At 42.6% G+C, this 23,944-nt stretch overlaps 1 long non-coding RNA gene across 6 annotated transcripts in view; it reads right to left on the bottom strand.

Moving 5' to 3' along the window:
* LOC148055468 (uncharacterized) overlaps positions 1-23,215 on the bottom strand; it is a 70,760-nt gene extending 47,545 nt beyond the window's left edge. For 2 of the 6 annotated variants that reach the window (XR_015705376.1, XR_015705379.1), the window contains exons 1-2: positions 17,779-17,893; positions 10,383-10,433 (exon numbers count right to left, since the gene is read on the bottom strand). This is a non-coding gene — a long non-coding RNA (uncharacterized LOC148055468). Of the gene's footprint in view, positions 1-10,382; positions 10,434-12,358; positions 12,643-17,563; positions 17,672-17,778; positions 17,894-23,052 lie in introns of those variants that run through there. The other 4 variants (XR_015705377.1, XR_015705374.1, XR_015705375.1 and 1 more) reach the window with 3 other exon arrangements.
* Between the last annotated feature and the right edge of the window lie 729 nt (positions 23,216-23,944).

Below are 23,944 nucleotides of genomic sequence, written 5' to 3' on the forward strand. Positions count from 1 at the left end.
ATACGACACAAGATCAAGACCCAAATCTATGAAGACTAATGATAGCTATTTTATTGACCTATTCTCCATCTGATCCAAAAGCAAATCACACTGTCTTCAACACATACGGGAGTGGGCAACCATGAATCCAATCTTTCTTTCAGTGGCAGTTTTTAGAATAAGAACTGCAAGATTTGGCTCATTAATAGTTTAGTCTTAATCATATTGAATTAGGTGGGAAATTGCATTACCTTTAATGACACAGACTGAACACCCCACCCCCCTTCCTTTCTCCTACTATATGTATGTATATAAATCTTCTAGACAACGCTCTGGTATGAGACTCGGTCCTGCTCCCAGCAAAGCTAATAGCACAATTTCATCCAGATTAGACTCTGGCCCTTGCAGGTAATCTTCACACCTGCTTTACACCACACACTATAAATGTATAGGTATATATATACATGTACATATGTATATAGCTAAATACATGTGACAGGTTCAAGAAGAACAGAATAGGTTATTGTTAGTAGACAACTGCAAAGCCAAAGGGCTCCTTTCTCCTTCTCCTTTCCCATTCTCTCCCAGAAAGGTCCATAAAAATATATTAATTTTTGTCTCATGAATTTACCATTTAGTGGGGACATTTAATTGTCAGAAGTCTGGCATTTTCTTTCCTCTAAATTAAAATAATGAAGGAGGTAAGGGCTAATTAATGTGTTCATCCCAGGGTGTGCAATCTATAAAAGTGTTGTGCATTTTAAAAATCTAAATGGACGTTTTCACTGTATGAGGCCAATCGTATGAGGTTCAACAAGGCCAAGTGCCAGGTCTTGCATTTGGGTCACAACAACCCCATGCAACGCTACATGCTTGGGGAAGAGTGGCTGGAGAGCTGCCTGGCGGAAAAGGACCTGGGGGTGTTGGTTGACAGCCACCTGAACATGAGCCAGCAGTGTGCTCAGGTGGCCAAGAAGGCCAATAGCATCCTGGGTTGTATCAGGAATAGTGTGGCCAGCAGGACCAGGGAGGTGATAGTGCCCCTGTATTCGGCACTGGTGAGGCCGCACCTCGAGTACTGTGTTCAGTTTTGGGTCCCTCACTACAAGAAGGACATCGAGGGGCTGGAGCCTGTCCAGAGAAGGGCAATGAAGCTGGTGAAGGGTCTAGAGCACAAGTCTTATGAGGAGCGGCTGAGGGAGCTGGGGTTGTTTAGTCTGGAGAAGAGGAGGCTGAGGGGAGACCTTATTGCTCTCTACAACTACCTGAAAGGAGGTTGTAGCGAGGTGGGGGTCGGTCTCTTCTCCCTAGTAACAAGTGATAGGACAAGAGGAAATGGCCTCAAGCTGCACCAAGGGAGGTTTAGGTTGGGTATTAGGAAAAACTTCTTCACTGAAAGGGTGGTCAAGCATTGGAACAGGCTGCCCAGGGAAGTGGTTGAGTCTCCATCCCTGGAGGTATTTAAAAGATGGGTACACGTGATACTTGAGGACATGGCATAGTGATGGACTTGGCAGTGCTAGGTTAATGGTTGGAATTGATTATCTTAAGTGTCTTTTACAACCTAAACAATTCTATGATTCTATGACTGTATCTCTGTGGGACTGCTACTTCACCCTCCCTTCTGGAGCTAGCCAACAGAAATGAGAAAACAACTTCTAATTCATACAGGAAAGGCCAGATCTGCCCTAAAAGACAGCACACTCTTAAGTTCTTTATAAAATGAAATATTTCACATATTGAAATTGAAATATTTCACTTTTAGTTGAAACAAGGAATTAATTTCTTCTATGTTAATGCATATTAATGTCAACTTTAGGAAGGGGTAGATGCACTCATGAATATGTCCATTCATACAACCAGTTTCTGGACTGGTAAATATAGTTTCCCTAACTGCCATATTTTGTACAATACTCAGCTTTTGTTACTGTCAGTGCAACAGCCCCACTAGCCCTATGACTTGCAGAAGGTTTACAGAGTTTTGACTTTTCTTTCTACCTGCCATGAATGGAATTTAAACGTGTTCTAGTGTCATTCTGCTCTTTGTACTTCAAGTCTGGATTATTCTAATTGCTATTGTTGTTCTTAACTTACAATTTGTTACATAAGAAATTAAGAAAAGACAACTTTTCTAACATTAACTTTTCACAAGCCACTCTGAGTGGTCTCTCTGTCAGTATTACACAATAGAATTGCAAATGTCAGATGCTGCAGATATTGTTCCTGCTTAGAAATTTACTAGGTAATGTGATTGGCAACAAATGTATTATTCATCAAAAATGTAGTTACTCATTGCTTTGCAGTTTTATGCTAAAAGAACTGTATGACATTTTATGAAACTAACAAAATCACAGTCAATTAGATTAAAAACACAGAAGTTCCAATAAAATATATAACTAACTCCTTGTAATGCATTTGGCTGTTTCTTTTTCTTAGTCTGCATTGTGAACAATGCCAATTGATATATGAACACTAAATAGAGGACTAAACTGCATAGCACTTTTAATAGAAACAATTATCAAGCGAAAAAAAAGGGTAATAAAACCTGAGAGAACTGGAAACATTTATTCTGGTACCTGGATCTACACTGAGATGTATTAATAGATTTTGCCAACACCTACAGAAATATATTACTCATTACTTTGTTTATCAACTTCAGCCTTATTTCTTCTAAATATTCAAGGGGAAATCTTTCCCTAAGCTCGACTTAGAAGCAACCTGTGTAATATGGAGTACACTTATTTATGTTTTATCAGTCCCAAGCTAGAGAGTTGGAATAAGTGCAAGATACAAGCCTGTTGACACAGTTTATTTTCTTAATTACATAAGAAGCAGGTTTGTAACTTGAACTTCTCAGAAAATGATAAGCCAGCTCTACATGCTGAATTCAAGTTCCCATAAGAAAATTTAAAAGTTTATCTGACTAAAATAACTTGTAAATTAACTCATTTTTCTCCAATTCTTTTTGTATTTTGGGCATTGTAGACCTTAGCAATGATATTAGTTCTAGTGTGGGAAAATATTATAATTGAGATCTGCTAAGTTATTTGCAGATTTCAAGTTTTTCTTTACACTGTGCTGACATTTAGTACAGCCCCGGTGAGGAAAACAATACTGCCATTCATAGCTCTAGACCTAGATTTCAATTGACTTAAGCAGGCACAATGAAACTTGGTCATTCACTGGTTACCCATATTGTGTTCTCAAATTTTCTCTCAGCAAAAGTATAATGACTCAGTATTGTATGGTTGCATAGACAAGGGCCCAGAATAAGAGACACTAGTTTTGTCTGACGGTGTGAGAAAGTTGTGAAGGGATCTTTTCTTCCAGATGGTGTTAAATTCAGCTGCCTTTTTAACATTGGCCATGCACGGCAATCTGCTGCTCCCTTTTCACAAAGAATAAGCCTGGGTTCCTACTAGTTAACATGCATACTCATGCAATCTGCAACTTCACTCCAACTGTTTTACAATGGAGTGGTATGCTAAATAAACTTGATCTGTTTTTTCCCAGTGCTAAAACTAGCCTTCAAAGGACTGCTCAACATTTCTTTTTATTTAAAGCTATATATTGTTTTATTTTTTTACAAGTTTTAAGGAAACAGCATTTTACAGATAGATAATTTTATAGAACATTATTTGCTACGTGAAGCAAACATAAACTTGGAGGGCATGCTACAACATTTTAACATGCTCTCTTTTCCCAAGTCAGATTTGCAGGACAAAAGGGAGAAGAAATGGGCCATTTTGCTTCTAAGCAATGAAGGAATAATAATAATAATATCAAACGTATTTTATTAATTGATAGTCATGTAACGTCAATAAAGTACAAATCAATTTAATATTACAATGGCTAACGCGATTATAATATTGATATTTTTCCTGGGTGTTTTTCTTAACAAATTTACATAAAAGACCAAGACGCAAGCAAAAGCTTAAGTAAATTGACTCCATTGAATGCCTAAGTAAACAATAGGTTTCCCCGGAAAACAGCTTATTGCCTTAATTGAAGCTCTTTGAGAAAGAAAACCACATACTTTGTAATGTAAATGTTAATTGTAGTAGACAATGGCTCTAGGTAAATAGCACCCCTGGACACTCAGTAAATGAAAGGCACACAGGCACTCAACGATGAAAGACTGGTCGCACAAACAGTGCTTCAAATGTAAATAAACAAAGGGGCTTCTCATCGGTCACTACAGTAGTAAAACTTTGGCACGTGTACAGCAGCTAAAGTGGGAATTTATGTAAATACAGTTTGTCTGGGGTACTAGCTGAATCTCAGTAAAAAAGCCACCGAGTAAGCCCTTTAGACTGAAAATCCTACAGAATATATTTGGAACTACAGGGAAGATGAGATGACTTTGGAGGCTAATTCTTTATTTTAAATCAACAATGTGTGTGGTGTTTCTAGGACCTGTGGTGTTTTCTAGGACCTCTTTCCTTCCTCTCAGAGTATGTGACGTAAAGGTAAATATTTCCATTATAAACCCCCAAACAATATTTTATGTGAGCCGAAGTAAAAATTGAAAAAAAAAAACACCAAAACCACAAACAGACAAACACAAAAACAGCCTGTGTAAGGTTAGCCCTTTAATTTGTGAACGTTGAGAATTGTTCCCTTATCTCTGATCTTATTTTAATCTACCTTAGAAATGTTCAGTTTCTAAGATAGTATTATACACTAGTGTGCCTCTGGAAAGATGTTTAGGTCAAGTCCAAAGGAAAATGGTACCCTTAAAAATTAATCCTGCTCAATTTTACTGTAAAAGGTGCCTAAACTGCAATAATTATAAAGATGAATAGCATCCAAACAAGTGTTTATTAAAAAACGTGAGATGTTTGCAAGGTCAACACATGATGTCTGCTATTTTTTCCATCAGGGAAGAGAGGCACAGTCTCCACAGCTGCACCTCCCCGGTTGCTTTGCCTCTGCCTTGCCTCTCCTAAATCATCCGCGAGACTCGGGCCACGGAAGAAAAGTGAAACTTGCTCCCGAGGAGCTTGTACCGAGGTTGCAGAATTAACAGAAAGAGACAGTGTGCAGCCACAGAGCAGTTGGTGTTCTCACTTGGGAGCCTGCAGATGGCCGTGGGTGGGAAATGCCTCCACTTACGGAGGCGATGAAGATGAGTATGGTATAGTGCACTTGATGTTTTTTTTTCATCTTCCAGCCCCCAGCAGGGCTGTCTGTCACGGGCTGCCGGGGCATGGAATTGCCACTTGCCCCGAGCGTGGGAATGGGAGCGCCCAGCCGTTCACATCTCCTGCACGCCGTTTAACGGAATCAATTAGGCAAGACAGACCGTCAGCTTCCCCACCCCCTTTCCATTTCTGTCAGGTCTATATACGTCCTAATTATTTCAGTTTGGGATGCCAGAGCTGTTTCCTGGATAGATCTGATCATCCTTAAACAAAAAGAGAGGAGGCGCACACGTGGATTTTTGGAGTAAATGTCACTTTCATTTCCAATGCTAGGCGCAGAGTAAGACACAGAACATTTTTAAACACTTTGACAAGGGGGGAGGCGATCTCATCTCCATCATGTCTTTCTGCTTCAATAGCCTCCTCAAGGAAACCTTCTCGGAACACAGAAGCATCTGTGCTCGCATTTTGAATAGAAGAATAAAAATCAGCCATCACTTTTTTCATCCTTGTGCAGCTCCACCGAGTTCTCAGTAGATTTAAATTGTTAAGCTTGCCTACACTTCAGTGTAAACTTTTTTGAAACCCTGATTTCATATTATTTTAAATAAACCCCTCAATGCTTTGTCTAAGATGAATGCAGACTGATTTTTTCCCAGTTCAGTCCACACTGTATCATCACCACCAACAACAATCATCTTCATCCTAACCAACTACCAGCTTTATTTTTAAAGCCATTTCATTGCAATGAATAATTTTGCAAAATGAAACAGCATTTCCAAATGCCTTTCTTAAAAAAAATCGTCTCGGCCCAGTTAAACATTAACTGGTCTGGGTTTCTCTTTATTTATTTAACAGCAATAGTTGCACATGCACTGTTTACCATCAGTACCATTTCCTCGTTGCAGCATTTAGCATCTGACAACTTCATATTTTGGACTAAGTATGCCATTTAATTCCTTCCACTCCCACCTTTAGCTGTAAAAATGTTAGATTCAATAAGCATTCCTGACCTTTCTCGGGTGTTTTTTTACTGTCTCTCGCAGTAGTCTTTCATTTTCACACGGTGTACGATGATCTTGAAGGAGTTTTTACTTTCGGTTATCTAGCTTTATGAAGACCAAAACACTCATACAGCTAGATAACCAAAGATAACAACTCGCTTCCCTCAAAGCTGCTTTTTTTTTCCTTGCTAGAATCCAGATTTTTTTTTCTGATAGATGTGTAGTTTCCTCCAAGAGTACTAGTGCTGCTTTAAAATAGTCATCCTTTTACACAACTGTGACCTGATGTGTGTGTGCGTGCGCAGCTAATAACATCCATAAGAGATCTGTTGCCTTCAAAGTTTATTCCGAACTTTTTCTTTCAGCCAGTAATTTCCGGCAGGGATAGCCAACAATTCATCTGTTAATATCAGAAAATAAACCCAGCTATTAAGGTGCATCAAGCTATGATAAGACTGAAAAGCATCCATCCCTTCACAAGCCTTTATTTGCATTGTAAATTGCTTCAGTCTCACGAAAGACTCTTTAGACTCTATAAAGATGTAAAGCCATCGGCAATTTCCAGCGCAGTGTAAGGAGGAAAAAAAATTCAATTTCAGTAGAAAGTGACAAGATGATTCGAGGATCCAGCTCCTGATCCTTTTAGATTATGCATGGTATAGAGCTTTTTACCAAATGGTGGCAGCTTGATTGAAAATATCTTGCATGTATATGTGTTTTAGGGGGGGAAGATTCTTGCTTTCTCAGGGCTCCTAGAGCTGGGAAGAAGATGCGGTCTTGCTGGCTTGCTGCTGCCCCCCGTTCTGAAAGAAGGAGAAAAGGGGCATCATGGCATCATTGGAGGGCTTTCAGCGCCAAAATGTGGACCAGCCCGGCAAGGTCAGAGGTCCTGGACCGCGGGAGACCAAGGTAATGATGATGTCATGAGAAATTTCAAGTACACACGGTTATTGATATGCATGAGTGATCAGCTATCTGCCCCTGCCAGCGGCAGCGGCGACAGTGACAGCCCGGGACTAAGCCCAGCATTGCCTCCTCTACCGCTCCTGACTGCAGGAAAATCCACCTGCCGCCTTTACCTTCCTTCTTGCTAGCGTAGGTCGCTCTAATATCCAAAGACTGGAAGAATTCTCTCTCTAAGGATAGATAAAAGCATTTCAGATCTGCGGAACGTCTTTGCCTGCATTTCTCTTTTGGCAGCCTCTGCTTGTGCAGAGAGATGTGAGGTACTTTGCTATAGCTTAAAGTAGGGCCTTGCTTTCTGAGACTGGGGATCAGATCTGTGTTACTCAGTGAGTCGATGTGTAATTACATTGACAATTTGCCCTGCTGTGATGTGTTTTTAATGGCTTCACAGCTCGGTCATGTTTTGTGTCTATAGTGATTTGCAGGTATTTACACCGGGATGACTGTGCAACGCATTTTCCTCTATATGTTTATTCAGAATGCTGCTAGCAGCAGGCTCCGGCTTGTCTCCAGTGTATTCTATAGCATCTATTCTCTCTCTCTCCGTCCCCATTTCCCAGTGTGTGTGGGGTGGGGTGTGTGGGTGTGGTGTGTTAGAATGCAACACAGGTGAACATTGCAGCAAATGGTGAAATGCCTTAATAAAAATGCTGATTTATTGTTTATTTTTATTAACCTCGTACTTAGAGTGAAGAAATGCATGTTTACATTACTCAAGAAATCGATGAAGGCAAGTCTTTCTAAACTGTTAGAATGCATTACGTAGAGTTTTAGGATTTAAGTCTCTCAATTCACCCCTCCCCCACATTATACTCTGAATTATTTAACATTATAATTTGTATAGAATTTTTCTAAGTCTAAAGTGCAAACAATAAAGGTCTCTCGACTATATGCGATACAATGAAACTCCAGACTGAGATCTACAATATTTACTGTTGAAATTAATAAATGTACTTCAACAGCTCATACATACTGTGGTTGGTATAAGATGCATATTGAAAAATTCAGCACAGACAGAATATGGACTGCTCTGCACTTCTAAAGGAATTACTACTTAAAATTCATGCTGCTACTATTCTTTTAAGGTATAAAATAAAACATAATACATCATGCTTTATGTTCCTGTACTGTTATAGGGAATACATCTCACTGCATTTAAATAGATTTATTTGTAAATTAAGCTGTTTGCATTGTTACTATTTTTAAGGGGAAATATTTAAATGCATGGAGTTAAACTGAAATTCTTGTTGTTCTATACTGACTGTATAGCCTGCTCACATAATAAAGCATATGTGTGCTTGTATGTACACAGGGGAACCATGTATACATGTGTAGGACTAAGTACATGTGTGTATACGTATTTGCATTTAAATATATATAATATGTGGTTACACTGTAAAATTACAACTATATAAACCAGTCCATTTTTTATCATAGATTAATATTACAAAAGCATGAAAATGGGAAAGCAATATCATTTCTCAGACAAGGCCCAAAATTAATACTGCCACCAAGAAGTAACACATAAACATTACTAATGTGCCAAATCCTGAATTCAGTAGTGATATTATTAATGAGGCCATTCATTTGTGCTTTTAGATTATCAGCCTCTGAAACTGAGCGTTATTTTTTTAAATGTGTGTTAGATACTCTGATATAAGGAAACACTGCAATTTGCCACCAGTGCTTGGTATATATGAGACGTATGAGCTAATTGTGCCAGTGCTCTTTTCAGATTATACAGCCTGGCATAAAATGGTTAGAATTCTTATAACACTGTACTATTCATTACTGTGCTTCTTCATTACTTCTCAGGCTGTTCAAGCACAACAAGGATGACAATTAGACATCTGATATATCTAAAGGCACATGATCATTTTGACATTATGTAAAATTCTAATGAGCTGCTCTGAAATGGCAGTTACACAGAAAGATGTTTTTTCTTGCAATAGCTAGAGGCAGCAGTATTAGTGGTTAGGCATGTGTTACATACAATAGGTTTGTGAATTTATGCATTACATTGTCAGAGGCATGAAAATTCAGGTATTCCTTGCGTATGTGTGTGTATGTCTATGCTTATGTAGATATTTCTATATATAATACATGTTAACACAGACACATGTACACATTAATGCATGCATTAAAGCATGTTGCCATGTTACAGGATTTGCAGTTAAATGCAAGACATTTTATTGTAAATTAGTATGTTTCAAAGATGCAAAATATGCCTTTAAAACATCAAGCTCTGTTCTCAAGACCACCTTACTCACACACTGACTTAAGAAGTAACTGCAATACACCTGTCACATTTTGTTGATTAATCATTGGAGCCTCAGAAAGTCAAAAGAGCCAACATGACAATTATAACCTAGCTGTTCATTAGCCATATTGCCAATTAAATTTTTTAACTCTCAGTCATCTAGTAGGGCCTTGAAATCGAAGGGTGCCCAGTAAGACTGCACAAAAATATTTGCTTATTGTGAATATCACAAAAAAAAATCTATACAGCAGTTGTTAATTTTTTCCAAAATCACTTTAGAATGATCTGCATATTGGAAGATATGGAATCCAAACATTTATTTTTTCCTCCTGCCTCCCTAATAAATTCCCATTAATGGCCTTTAAATTGGTATGTGATTGCCATGCTTGTTTTCTAATCTTTTTATAGGTCTCCAGATGGCTGTGATGTAAAGAAGAAACATCCTCCGTGGATTTTTTTAAGAATAAACAGTCTCTATTTACTTTAAAGGGGAATACTTATGATTCTTTAATTATTACAGAGTCTTGTTCCAATGCCAGTATCCCCATCTTCTGTATGGAATACACATAGGAACCCTATTTAAACTGCTATGAAGTACATAACTGTATAACATTATATTAATCCTCTTTTCGTACTAAATTAGAATAGCATTCACATAGATGTAAAACATGTCACACCAATACAATCCAGGCAAGTATTTCCTGCATAATATCCCTTTCCTTTCAGCCAGGTAAGTCACTTGACTGGCTTGCCTTCTAATAAAAGTGTCTTATCATTTCTTTTGTGACCACAATTTAATTTTACAGGCAACTGTAGATTATATTTCTGTTATGCTGAACATATGGTATGCAAAGGGATATCTAATACAAATCCAAATTACAAAATAAGAAAAGGCAGACTATCGAGAATTCAAAATCTTGGGAAAAAAAAGAAAACCACACTCAGTAATTTCACATGGATACACTGCGTACTGTTAAAGAACATGTTCTATCGTCTGACTTTTATTATTAAACAAAAAAATAAGAATACCGTTTCTTGTCATGATTGTCATTTCCTGTGGTCTTCCTGGATTGATTAAATCTGAAAAATAGCCACAAAAAAAGGCAAAAGATCATAATTTAAACAATTTTACTGTTCTTGTTTGTGAAATGTATGTAAATAGATAAATGCATGTGTGTTCAGGAGGTGCTGTGTATATCAACATTTGGAGATTATTGAATAAATTACTGAAACGCTTGACTCTAGATTAAACAGGGAAATAACTAGCCACATTTCCTGCAGATGATCTAATATGACATAAAACAGATACGAGTAATGTACTCTGGTATCTGCAGGGTTAAATGTGGTAATTAATATTTACAGGACATAATTATGAACAATAAAAACAAATTCCATAATTATTTGTGGAGACCTATGATAAAAAAAGTTTAAGAATATTTGGGGCTGCTGAATAGAGATGCTGAAAACTACAGAGGCATATATAATATTTGCATACTGTAAGCTGCCAGTTACTTAATAAAGGATGGAAGTTCCATCTACCCTTCAGTTCAAAACATGCAAAACACATTAAGCCAGTATTTTCCCGATAGAATTTCCATGTCTTTCAGATCACCAATGTCCTGAAATCAGGATCATTAGAAAGGCATGGCCTATATTTACAAAACTGTTATTATATCAAGAGTTGTATGTGTAAATAAATATAACAATCAAATCACTGTCATTGCATCATATTGATTACATCAGCCTTAGTTTAAAAGCATATTATTTCTTACAAAGTAACTGTGTTCTTCTATTTTATAGTAAGTTATTTCCTCCATTTCATGAATCCTGGGCTAGAGTTGTTCTTGGAGAGGTATGCTACTTGGTGAGTGGGTGGTTTGGTGGGTGGGTGAGAGGGAGGACTAAAATAGAAGCACCATTGTATAAGTCCCTTGCTTCAATTACGCTCTCTGCCTACCGGCGCCCCGGAGGGCCCGCGCCAGGGCTGGAGGTAGCCTGCGCCCCGGCGTCGGATAGCCCGGCCTGGCCTGCCGCCGGGGCAGTCCCGCGCCCCAGGCCCGACCCCGCGGCGGCCTAGACTGTGCCGTGCCGCGCCGCAGCAGCCATTCCCGGACTCCCGGGGCAGCGGTACCTAGAGCCGCGGCATGGCGCAGGCCGCCCCCCCCCCCCCCCGAGGTGTGCGTTTTAGTCGGGCTGAGCCTATGCCAGACACATCGCAGCTCGCAGCTGCCCCTGCCGCCCCGGCCAAGATGGGAATAATTACAACCTCATGAAACATTTCTTAAATCATCCCCGCTCAAAGGGATACATATTTTGATCAGGCTGCATTTTGGACAACCCAATAAGTGATGGCTGCTTGCTTGAAGTGACCCACTAAGCACAGAGGCAGACGGATTTATTAACTACAGTGAATAATCTCCTCCATGTTGGCAATCTCAAAAATATGAGTTCGACTTTTTAATTTTTTTTTTTTTGCAAAACAACTCGAAAATCTAGAGTCAACAGGAGTTAGTTCCCATATGCTAATTTAAAACCCGGTGAATGATTGTTCCTGTTTCTATACACCTTCGAAAGGTACCCAGGTACTGCTAAAAAAGCTTCCTCTCTGCATACTTAAATGTTATAGCTCTGCTTTTACTGGCAAACTGCTTGATAATTAAGAGTTCCCACACCTAACCACGCACAAGACCAACAAGTTTAGCATAAGACATACAAAATCAGCTAACCAATATAAGCCGTCGTGCTAACTCATAAACCCCTGCCTTGTTAATCAAATTTCCCTCGCGGTCGGCAATGGAAGTTCCTGGAGCCCTACCAAGACGACCTGTTCTGTCTGACGCTGAGCGAGGCAGCCCCTACCCCTGAACCTGACACAGAGCTGCTAACCGAGCTCAGGTTCACATATACCCACTCCCTCCATCGGAAAACGCGGACGTGCAATGAAGTTCAGCTCTCTCCCTTTTATGACGAATTCAGGTTCTGTATATCCCCCTCACGATACTTACATTTGTTCTTTATAAAATAAAGATTTGACCCCAGATCTAAATGGTTAGGTGAATCTCCAGTAGAAAACAAAGATTCCCACCACGGTCAAGACCCGTTTAAAGCACAGAAAGCAGGTTCTTTCATATCTCCAGAAATTCAGATCTTTCCCCTCATCATCTCTATTTAAAAGTGCCGTTTAGTTCCATGGTGTAATTCTTGCACGATTGGTTCTAAAATAGTTAGAAAGCTTTCATAAAAAAAAAAAAATGGGGGGAGAGGAGAAAGGCAAAAGGGTGTGTTTGGTTTTTTTTTTTTCCTTTTTTGATATTGCTTCCTAAGCCCCAGAGTAAAAAGTGAAGTGTTGTATGTGAGGCTCTGCAAGTTTTTTGGAGGGGGTGGTCAAGGTCTAGTCCAGCCCTCTCTGCTGAGGAGGACGTGCTCTGAAATTCAACCAATTTTCCCAACGCTTTTGTTGCTGATGAACTGAAGCCCTTTTGTTCATCCATTGCCACGGTCTTTTCCCGTTCCTACTATATGTTATGCATTGCCAGAGATAATGAATTTACACCAAAACCTCTCATAGTCCCATTTTGACAGACGGAACAAATTAGAAATGCCTAGTCTAAAGAAGAGCAATGGCTACATTTTCCTAGAGAAGAAGGAAAGCGCACATTTCTTTGGAAACAAAAAAAATTGCACCAAATGGTTGGGTTTTTCTAAGGTGTTTTCCTCCATCTAACTTCTGAAGAAGAGTTTCTTCTGGGTCTTGTTTTTGGGAGGTATTACCATTTTGTGTAACTTTTGTCAAAATTGATCAACCGCTCAACAACAACAATATAATAACAACAACAACAAAAAGAATCCCTTCCAATTCGTTATCATGAAACTTGTAGCTTGACCTCTCGTCAACACAGTGATTGCTGGAAGGAGGCTTTCTTAAAGTTTTGTGGTTTCCTTCTTTTCCTTTTCATTCAACGCTTCAGGTTCAAAAACAGTGGTACAGAAACAACATTTCGCCCATGAAAACGCCAGCTCGTTTTAGGGCGCAGGAGCTTGGCAAAGATCTGCATGGCGCGTTTGAAGAAGTTTGGGGGTGTGCCTGACCACGGGAGGTGTGTGGGGAAGGAGGGAGGTGGTGCACGGCAAGGTAGAGAGGCAGGACGGCTCTCTGGTATGTGCCCGGGAGGACGCAGCGATGGGGTTGTGCTCGCCGTTTGGGGTGGGCAGGAGGTGGGCTGGCGGGGGTGGTTGCAGGGCAGCGGTGCCGGCGGGCGAGCCTCGGAGGGAGTTCGGGGAGGGTCAGGGGTTTGGGAGTCTGCCAGACAGCCTGTCCCTGTCTGGGGCGACTTTGCAAGACATCCGCACATGGTGTTTTCCATAGAGTGCTGTGTTGTAGCCGTGTGGGCAGGTGTCAAGGAGTGTGAGCATGTGTGAAGAATGTGTCTGGAGGGGGTATGTGCGAGGATTGGGAGAGGGGGAGGGGCAATACTAAAAAATTTATATATATACATATTATGCCATATGTGTATGTCGCATATATATATATTTATATATATATGTCATATGGGAGTCCCGTTCAGAGTGCGGCTCCAGGGAGAGGGTAGTCGGTCCGCAGAGGCGCGGATTTCTCGCCAACTACTGCCAGGGACACCAGTCCAGCCACTCAGTCCTGGCCGCGGCCCTTCACAGCCCCTATCGCAGCCCAGCCGCACACAGCACCCATGGATCCTCCTGCCAACACAGCCCCTGGGGACAAGGCAGACCAACAGAACTCTATAAGAATAAAAATGCAATCTCATACTAAACTAACGAAATTCAGGGTAAACCCTGGCTACACAAAACTGCTGAGAGGATTTATAAGAGTCTGGATCAGTCTCTCAATCAGAAATACACTCGTGTTTCCATTCCCTGGCTTGGCCATTTAAGTTTAGTCAAGATGTTTGAATAGAGAAGCAGCGCGTGAGTGTGTGTGGGTGTGAGCGTGTGTGTGCATGTGTGTAGCCGCTAGCTTGCAGATGATTTGTTCTAAGAGTGACTGTGTCAAGTTCTAGAGAGATGCTCTGGATCATAACAAAACAAACAAACAATCATGAGAAAAAGAAAAACTTAGATCCTAATAAAAAATATAATTCATTTTCAAAACATCGATTGCATTTAATTCTACAGCCTCACCAGTAGAAATTCCCCTAGCGCTAAAAGTTCTCCAAATATCATTATAAACCGAGGTGTTTCTAAATGGAGAAAGGGTACAGGGAAAGATATAGGGGAGACAGCTTTAGAAAACTGCTCACGTCTACCCTCTTCTACCTTGGTGTCAACAACAAAGCCAACTTTCTGCAGTCAGATATCCGAGAGTCCTTTAATACCGCTTCTTTTTCCAAATGGGAGAAATCAGTGCAAAGACAGGAGAGTGGTTTTGACTTGCAGATCAGATCGGCTTGCCTACAGCCTAGCGACTTTTCCATTTTCTGCCTCTTCTTCCTTAAACCGGCACTGATATCAGCGAATCCCTTACACCAAACCACTAACACTGTATCGATACAGTCATTCGAAATTATGATTTACCTGCACTGCATGTGTCGTGCAGTATTGGGGGGGATTTTTTGTGACTTGATCGGTGTTTTCTATTTCCCGCTCATCATCTGATGAAGAGGAGCGGCGGCGTTCCTGGGGACGGTGATAGCGCACCGCGAGGGTGGGCTTTGTTTTGCCACCGGGCGGGGAGAGAGGGCGGGCTAGCCGGGTTAATGTTTCTGTTAATGTTTATTTTATTGGGCAGGGGCTCTGATCAGTGTGGCAAAGCGGCGAATGGAGCCAAGCAGCCAACGCAGCTGCGGACGGTGCCTACCGGCGGTCCGGCCACCTCCCCGCTGCGGCCGCCGCCTTGGCCTGGCCCGGCGCGGGACGATGAGGCTCGGCTCGGCGCGGAGCGGCTCCGGCCCTGCGCCCCCGCCGCCGCCGCGTCCCCCATCCTCGCTTCACGTTCAAGGTTTAACCTCAAGCGAGGTCATGTTCATTGACGTCAGCTGGAGGTTTACTGTACGTCCGGCTACATTTACATACATCAAGGAAATTAGGGCATTAAAAAAATATGCAAATCCTACTGCTTGGAGAAGAAACTGAAGATTCCTGGAGCGATCGCCCCTTTTAATGAAGATCGCAATTAATGGAACAAACAATCCGTTCTCCCCTCGTCCCCCCGGTCAAACATCATAAACAACAACAAAAAAAACCCGAAATAACAAATATCAGTTAGGCACGGGAAGGCTGGGGAGCGCCGGCTTTGCGTCGGCCGGGGCCGGCTGCAACCCGGCACGGAAAAGAGCCCGGTTCAGAGCAGGCTGCTCCAGACGGCTCCCTATGCATAATCAGGGCTTCACCGTTGCGCCATCCTCCTCCTCTTCCTCCTCCTCCTCCTCCTCCTCCTCTTCCTCCTCCTCCTCCTCCTCCTCCTCCTTGCTTGTTGGTTCTAGCGTGTATTATTTTTAATACTTATGCATATGTAAAGCTATATTTGCATTTTTAATTAACCGAAAGTTAGAAGCTATCGCTTTTTCTGTGATCTTTCCTTCCTTTCTTTACCTCCCCTTTCTCCTCCCCCCCCCCTTTGGCATGACTCTGCTATGTATGAGCCTTTATATGCAGTTTCCTCCCTGCTTCTGTTTGTATAAGGTTACAAAATATGCACAAAGCTAATAAAACAAATAAAGGTGCACAACATGCTTATTGGGTCTTAAGAGGAGAGGCACATATCATTGCCATGTCCAGCTATAATACCATAGGTCGAACCTGGAAATTTGATCGCCTAATTAACTTCATATTAGGAAAAAAATACTGTTTTAAGGTATAAGGCAATATAGATAATGCGTGTAATGGGGACTGATTCAAAGGATTTATAATATTTCATTGCAGAATTACGACCTATAAACGCACTTATATCTCTATTGATTTCAGGAATGTTTTATTTCAGAATATTATCTTAAAATGTGTAGACCCAGGTATGGAGTGCTTTCTCTAAGGAAGACATTTTGTACGTTCTGTCTTAACTGCTACATTATTAAATGTATTACAATTCATGTTAACGTGTAGTTTTAAACCAACTATCTAAGTCTTTACTGAAAAAGCATTTTTAAAGGTTATTTTAAATATTGCCATTATCATTACATTTTCTTTATCTGAAAATCCACAGACCTAGAATTAAATTTAAAAACAATATTAGCTCATTTCGATTTACCTTAATGGGGAAATTCTTGTTAAAAAAAAAGAGTAGTTTAAACCTGATTAAAACCAGACGATTACTCTTTTTTTATATTCCAGAAAGATTATATTTTTAAACGAGTAATGTTTTCCATAAGAACAATGCCCACCCATACACACATTTTTTTCTTAAAAAAAAGGTCTAAGTACATGCATAGATAATTAGTTACACTATGAATGACTTACCTGCATAAACGTACAAGGCAAAAATTACCTCCCCTCCAAGACTGCCATGCATATATATTTTTTAAAATAAAGATTAGAATGTCATACTCGATTTGTATTACTCAGTACCTATTTCACAACATGTATACTTTCTTTGGCTTGCTTATGGTATTTCCAACGCTACCTCTTGCTCCAGTTGTACAAGCCCTACAGTAAAGTGTTCATATATGTCACCCAAGAAAAAGTGGTCAGATGGCTACCCGTAAAACATGAAAAAATCCCAGAAACGGATACTATCATCCATTAGATTAGTTCTTACCTTACCATATAGAGCAATAATTCATATAGGAAAGTACTTTTTTTACACATTTTTATGAATAGCGGTAGGACTACACATCTGTGTGCAGGTGCCCATTTACGAGTGATGTTGGGGACTCTTAGCCCACGAAAGGAAACCTATTATTGCCACTGCTTTTAACTACCACATGTGAATCGCGCTCCTCTGTAGATCTGTAGTAACATATGCAGACAGACCCACAGACATGAGTGCCTAGCCCAAGTTCGGGTGTGTGCGCAGGTAGAAGACGACACAGAGGGAGAGCGGTGGGTATGTGTAGGTGTTGGTGAGCGGGAGTATATGGATATGTTACATAATACCCCTCTGTCCGCAGCACAAGTGTGCAGTGGTGCGGCTGTCTCCCGCGGCAGCGCGGCCCTGGCCTCCTCCCTGCCCCCGGCTCCCTTGGTGGCGCAGGGCAATGATCCCACGCCCCGCCACTCCCCGTGCTGCCGCTGCTGCTTACCACCGCCGCCGCCTCGCTGCGCGCCGCCGTTGCCCTCGACAGCACCGTACCCGGCGGGACAGCACCCGGCGGGACGGGACGGAAGGCACCGCCGCCGGTGCTCTGCCCCAGCTGGGCTGCCGCGGGAGCAGTGCCAGAAGCCCCCCCCCGCCAGCTCCCCTCCGCCTCTACCCCCGTCGCCGCAGCCACACACCTGCCCCCCCGCCCCGTATTACCATACGGAGGCTGGGTCCCCGCGAATCACAGAGGCAGCGGGCGACATTTGAATAAACCCCGCAGCCGGCAGCAGCGCCAGCTCCTGCAGCGGCAGGGCTCTGCGCGGGCCGCTTCCCCAGCCCGTCCGCCCCTCCCCCGCTCCCCCGCCCCTGCATGTGCCATAGGCATCGTGGGGACAGCTGTCTTGCCTCAGTCACTTGCCACTTTAACGCTAATTTGACGGCTAGAATATGAACAATAAATACCCCCCCAACTCGTTAGCTAATACTCAGCCTTTTAAAGCTAAAAATAAAGGCGCATACAACTCTCATATGATTTCAAAATGCCACTGAAGTGACGATTTCACGGATTTCAGACAGGGGAAAAAAGTAGCATTAATAATACTCAAATTTGGGGTAATCGTTACAGATGAGAGAGGGCGTCGGGCTGAAAATAAATACATGAAATAGATCCCCTCCCTCGTCTTTTTTGCAACGCTTTTAATGGCTAGAATCATCTAAATATTCAACATTTTACACTTAGATTTTTCCCTCTCTTCAGCCCTCTCTATCTATCTTTTAATCAAACCGTACATAATCAGATCTGCGCCGATATGCTCTACCCGTGAATATATATGTTTTGGCATTATTTACAGATTGTTTTAGAAGAAGGGAGATACAGGTACAGAAAAATGTGTTTGGTTTTGTTTTTTTTTTTTCGCAAGATTTAAACCCTTGAACGAAAAACTGTAAAATGACAACCATGTAATTTTAGGTAGAATAACCGAAACTTGAAATGAGAAATAAATTGATTTTTTTTTGTAAGGAAAAGGCTGAATTTAGTGGGTTTTGCCTTCACAAAAATTCATAATTTGGACGTCCTTACACATCCAGTGTGAATACACCTCATAATACACATCCTTTGGGAAAAAAAATACAAAGCCATACCAATGTCTCTCTGATTAATAATGTCTCCCCTAATTAGAGGTAGAAAGCTAGAAACCAAGAGGAGCGGCAGGGGAAGAGGGGGCGAGGATTTTAATATTCAGGAGTTTCATGCATATTTAAAATAATTGATAAATTGTTAGATTTCCGGGGAGGAGAGCGAGGGGGTGATGTACATTAGATACGTTTTAGTGAGCATTCAAAACGTTAACTTCAGCATCAATCTAGGATAAGTAGCCAATGCAGTTGAGTTTCTATACACGAGATGTTTATGGCTTTTAGCACTAACAGAATTAGCCAAGTTTTCCTGATGGCTTTTCTGTTCTATTTTCGTAATCAGTTTATAACTTGGCATAAAATAAGCAATCAATAAATTAAGGTTTGAAATGAACCGTTATTTCGCTGGTTTCCATAATAATTGGCTCACAGAGAAGGCTAAACCTGTTTTTGTTTCGGTTTGGATTATTTTCCCCTTTACATCATCTTGGATTGCCGGAGCCCACTTCTGATCTCCTGGCACAGACCAAGTGGAAAAGGTTGGCAGGGTGTGGGTGTCCCTCAACTCCATGACTCCTCGAAAGGGTGTTTCCTACCCAAAGTGCCCCCCTTGGCTCCGCTCTGTGGCCGGCTCTGTGGAAGCCTTGCGCGGCGGTGAGATCAGGAGGTGGATGCCGCCGCCCGAGGCAGGCTGCCTGCCGTCCAGGAGACCTGAGCCAGGCCGGGGTGTCCCAGACGGCGCAGCTCTCCAGCGCCCGCGGAGGCCACGTCCGGCAGAGAGACAGCGTCACCTACCGGTGTTCCGCACGGCCCCGGCGGGCGCGGGCGATCGGCTGGGCTAGGGCGCGAGGAAGGGCCACACCGCACCGCGCTCCCTTGCTCAACCTAGCGCAGTCTGGGGAGAGAACATCACGGCAGCACTCCCCTCTGCGTGACCCGCTCTAGAGCAAGAATTCAGCCCTACTAGAGCGATCATTTCAGTGGGCAAAAATCAGCAAAATTCCAGGAAAAACCAAGTGTGTTTTTTAGTCTTTGCAACGCGCCTTCTGAAACAAGTGGGGATGCTGTCCTTGTCGCCTCCTTGGGACCGCAGCCCCCAGCTACAGCGGCTGAAATCCCGCTTCCCCCCCCGCATACACACGCTCCCTCCTCCAGATCTGGGCTGTACCCCACAAAAATTAGAGACCTGATCAAGATAATGATAAACGCCTCACTGCGAGCAAAGTCTTCCCAGAGACGCTCGTGAAGGACACGCTGAGCGCAGAGAGCGAAAGGCAGCACCTGTGTGTTCTCCCTGTCGCTACCGTCTCACCCCAGCCTCTCTCCCCTTATTTGTATTGTCTTACATACACGGGGAAAGTCAATATTCCACAAACGCATTTCAGCAGGAATAATCGCCGCCTCCTCCGCGCTTTGTATTTTAATTGACAGGATCAAAAAATGGGCTCACTTTGTGGGTTCCTGTTTGAAGAAAAGCATGGCTTACAAACCGTAGGAAGGAGGACGACAAAAATATCATAAGCAAGAGTATAATTTTAGTGTTCGCCCCTGCGGAATAGCCCTATTCTTTATTTAATTTTTGTATTGATGCTGTGCGGAAAGAACTTTTTCTTGGAAACACTTTCTAGCTGATCGTATTACTCTTTATCTTACCCCTATTCTCGTTTCCTCTTTTTAATAATAAAAAAATCATCAAAATAAAAAGGCCATATTTATGTTACCAAAAGGCAGTTTTTACAAGTACAAATGGCAGTGAAGGAGCACTAATCGTGTTAGGTTTTTAGGAGGAAGGCACACATCCGACAAGTTGGAGGCTAAATTTGATTGGATTAACCGGCACTTTCTGTTGTTGTTATTTTAGTAGTTCATTAGTCGGGTGTGCTTTGATAATTGATTTCTGAGATTTTATTTTAGGAATTTTGTTTTTTTCGTATCTCGATAGGCTTTTCTCAAAGGGCTATAGTTGGAGAAAAGAATAACTTGGCTGTTTCGAAGAACATTTTTTGTGCATCTGCAGGAGTTTTTTTCTTCTTGCCCGAAAAAATAATGACGTGCAGTTCTTTTACAGTGAGGAAAGGGTGTGGCACAACTTGCGGCAACTACCTTTCAGAGGTTTTAACTTTCGTATCGTGAGCACAAATGCAGGGACGCAAAGTAGCTCTTCGAGTGCGTTTTCTAAATGTGCATTAAGGTAAATGAGCAAAACTTCGCTAAATCTCTTTGGTCATAAAACTTGAGAATAAATGAGTTCGTCGCTAGTAGCATCACAAGACCGAGAATTCATTCTTAGAAAATGTACGTCTACTAAAAGGAACCAATATATCATCTGAATAACGATTTCGCTTAGAGTGATGGAAAAATATAAATTAAAATCAACGAAAAATCAGCTTGCATCCTCAAGTACTGAAGAGGTTTTTAAATACTGGTTGATCACACCTAGTCCAAAATCAAGAATAAGACACAGCACTAACATTTTCCTGGCTCTTTTTCTCCGAAGGGTATTGTTCTCTTCTTTTAGTAACTCCAGGAACTGCTGATGATCATTTTTACACTAAAATAATAGTAATGGGTATCTCTCATTTTGCCCTAGACACGCCGACGTCCTTCCATCCCATCCTGCCTCATCCCCCAAACCCAGAGAGAGCAGCAGGCCGGGCTGGCGGTCGCACACCTCCGTGCCGTGCCGACAGGACGCACGAGCGGATCGACGGGGCGCCGGCTCTGAGGCTGACCGACGCCGCTGCTCGGACACGTTCCCACGCTCTAGGAGAACCCCCTGAGAGAGAATTGCAGCACCTTCATTAAAACCTTGTCATTTTGCTGAGAGCTGTGCGCATGCCTATTTGGCAAAAAGTGTCAGACATCTCCTAATATATTTCTCTCTCGTGTCTGATAACATAAGGACTACTTATTTAACAAAACACCACAGGGTATTAGGCAGTCCAAAAGCACAAAATCGTTATAGCCCTACAAGTGTGTGCGTGCCCCCCCCCCCCTTCTTTCCCAGCTTTTCAGTAGCAATGAATGAATCAAGAACTAGAGCAGCATACTCAAATACGAATGAATCAGGACATGTAAACCTATAATCTTCAGTCGTCAAGTTGAAGAATCGTCAAGGCTGAGACGGCAGCCTATAGCGGTAGGCATATTGCAGAAAACCTGGGAATGGCTGGCAAAGGAGTGCAGTTTGCAGCCGACTAACAGACTCATAGAGTGGGATAAAAGGAAGGTCACCTACCTTTCCAGGGCGCCTCCCCTCACACTCCCAAAATTCAACTCAGTGAGAGTAGAAAGAAGTGTATCTATGGGCTTTTAAACCTGCATATTCATTATAAAAGATTTTCTTAAGCTAGCCTACTCTGCCAACCTAAGCAGAACTTTTATTTATTTCCTTCCACCTGTCTCCCTCACATACAGTACTATTTTCCCGATAGCATTTCCTTTTTTTCCAACTAATGGACAGACGGTCCTGGGAAAAGCAATTGTCAGCCTTATACACTCAGAGCAATCAAAAAACCAAACCCTCCCACTTCACCCTAGCCAGCAGCCCTAAGCCCTAATTTATTTTGATTATTTGTTAAAAGGCAGCCAGCTGGGAACTTGACAATGTGCTCGTACCCGATCTCTCTCTCTCACACACACACAAATGTGATGTGATACGAGCGTGTGTGCATGTGTACGTATATGCTCTGCCCGAACTGGTGTGAATACCAATTTCCCTACAAGTGTTACCGTTTCCAGCTCAATGCAGCCCCCGATAGATGTGTGTGTGTTTAACAAACCAATAGATAAGTCGCTATCAGGTGATCAAGCTTGTAATCCGATAGTCTTTGTTCGGTTAAATAAGATTTATCATTAAGAGTAAAAAAATAGGGAAAGAGGAGTAAGGACAAGACGGGGTGGGGGGGGGGGGCACAGAGAAATCTCTCCCTGCTCAGGAGAAATGGCCATCTCGCTCTGCTGCCGTCTGGGGTTACTGCGTCCGTCGCAACCCACTCAGCCCAGCATAAACTTTCAGAAGACTGAAGTGCCATAGAAAGTCAACGAGGGATCCGAGGAATCGCATGGCGACAAGGTGTAAGGAGGCTGGCGTGGGGGGGAGCTGTCCCTGCTGATGCCCTGCCTCTCCCCCCCGAGCCCTCGGGAGGCTGCGGGCAGGGTCGCCCTCCCCGAACACCCTCCTGCCCCGTGGGTGACACAGCGTGGCCTCCTCCGGAGCCCAGCGGGGCATCGCCTGGCCTTACCAAGCCCCCGGCAAAGCCCGAGCCTCTGCGAGAGTGTGTGTGTGTGTGTAGGAGCGGCGAAGCTGCTGCGGTGCAGGGTGGCAGGGCTGCTCCGCGCCCCGGTACTTACCCCTGCGATGCCTGACATCGATCTGCTCCCGTCCGCAGCCCCTCAGCAAGGCACATACGTCACACACATCCTCGCAGAGATTAGTTGTGACTTTTCGAGCCTAACCCTGCTCATTCAACGGTAGGCAGGAGAGGAAAATATAAGGGGCGATGGAGGGAGAGGGGTGGCCACGGGTGCTGCCTCACACTGGACTGCAACGTGGCTCCCCTTTCCCCTTCGCTCTGGCATTTCCCACCCACTCACCTTCTTCTGTCCGGGATACAAATGGGCTGCCGGCTCCGGCGGGCATCGCCTCCCCTCCTTCCTGTTGCTATTTTTAATATTATTATTCCTAATGATACTAATAATTAATTTTAAAGATCTTTGCAAATGCAAACTGACAGCTGGGGCTGAGAAGCAAGAGTAGCTGTTTTAAACAATAGATTAGGAACACTAGGAGGTGTCTCCGCAGGGAATGGAGACTTTTTGCTTCGTCAAAGGTGAGGTCTGCTGCCTGCTTATCAGTACAGTAACTTCTTCAGTTCCCGACTAAATACAATAACGCAGGCCCTCGTGATTAATTATACAGGAGACTTTATGAATTGTGGTCCCTCGCTCTTTCGCACACATACTCGCAGCACACCTATATCTGTGAGAGGCTGGAGTTGGCGGGGGGCTGACCGTGGACCCAGTCGAAAGTTTCAATATTGGAGACACAGTAATCGTCCTTCTGATTTTCTTCGTTAAAATTTTATTTGGCGAATTGCAAATTTTTCCAAAAGGTTCATCGACACACGAAAATATGTTTGCATTTATATCCGTCAGAGATGCTGCAGAATAAAAATGCCCGAGTAGACCTCGTCTGAAATTAAATCCCCGCATTTGCAATTGTTACATATACAACAAATTGTTA

Source organism: Nipponia nippon, unplaced genomic scaffold (assembly GCF_047370975.1).
Source record: "Nipponia nippon isolate SJK-2023a ecotype South Korea unplaced genomic scaffold, ASM4737097v1 scaffold_22, whole genome shotgun sequence".
Taxonomy (NCBI): Eukaryota; Metazoa; Chordata; class Aves; order Pelecaniformes; family Threskiornithidae; genus Nipponia; species Nipponia nippon.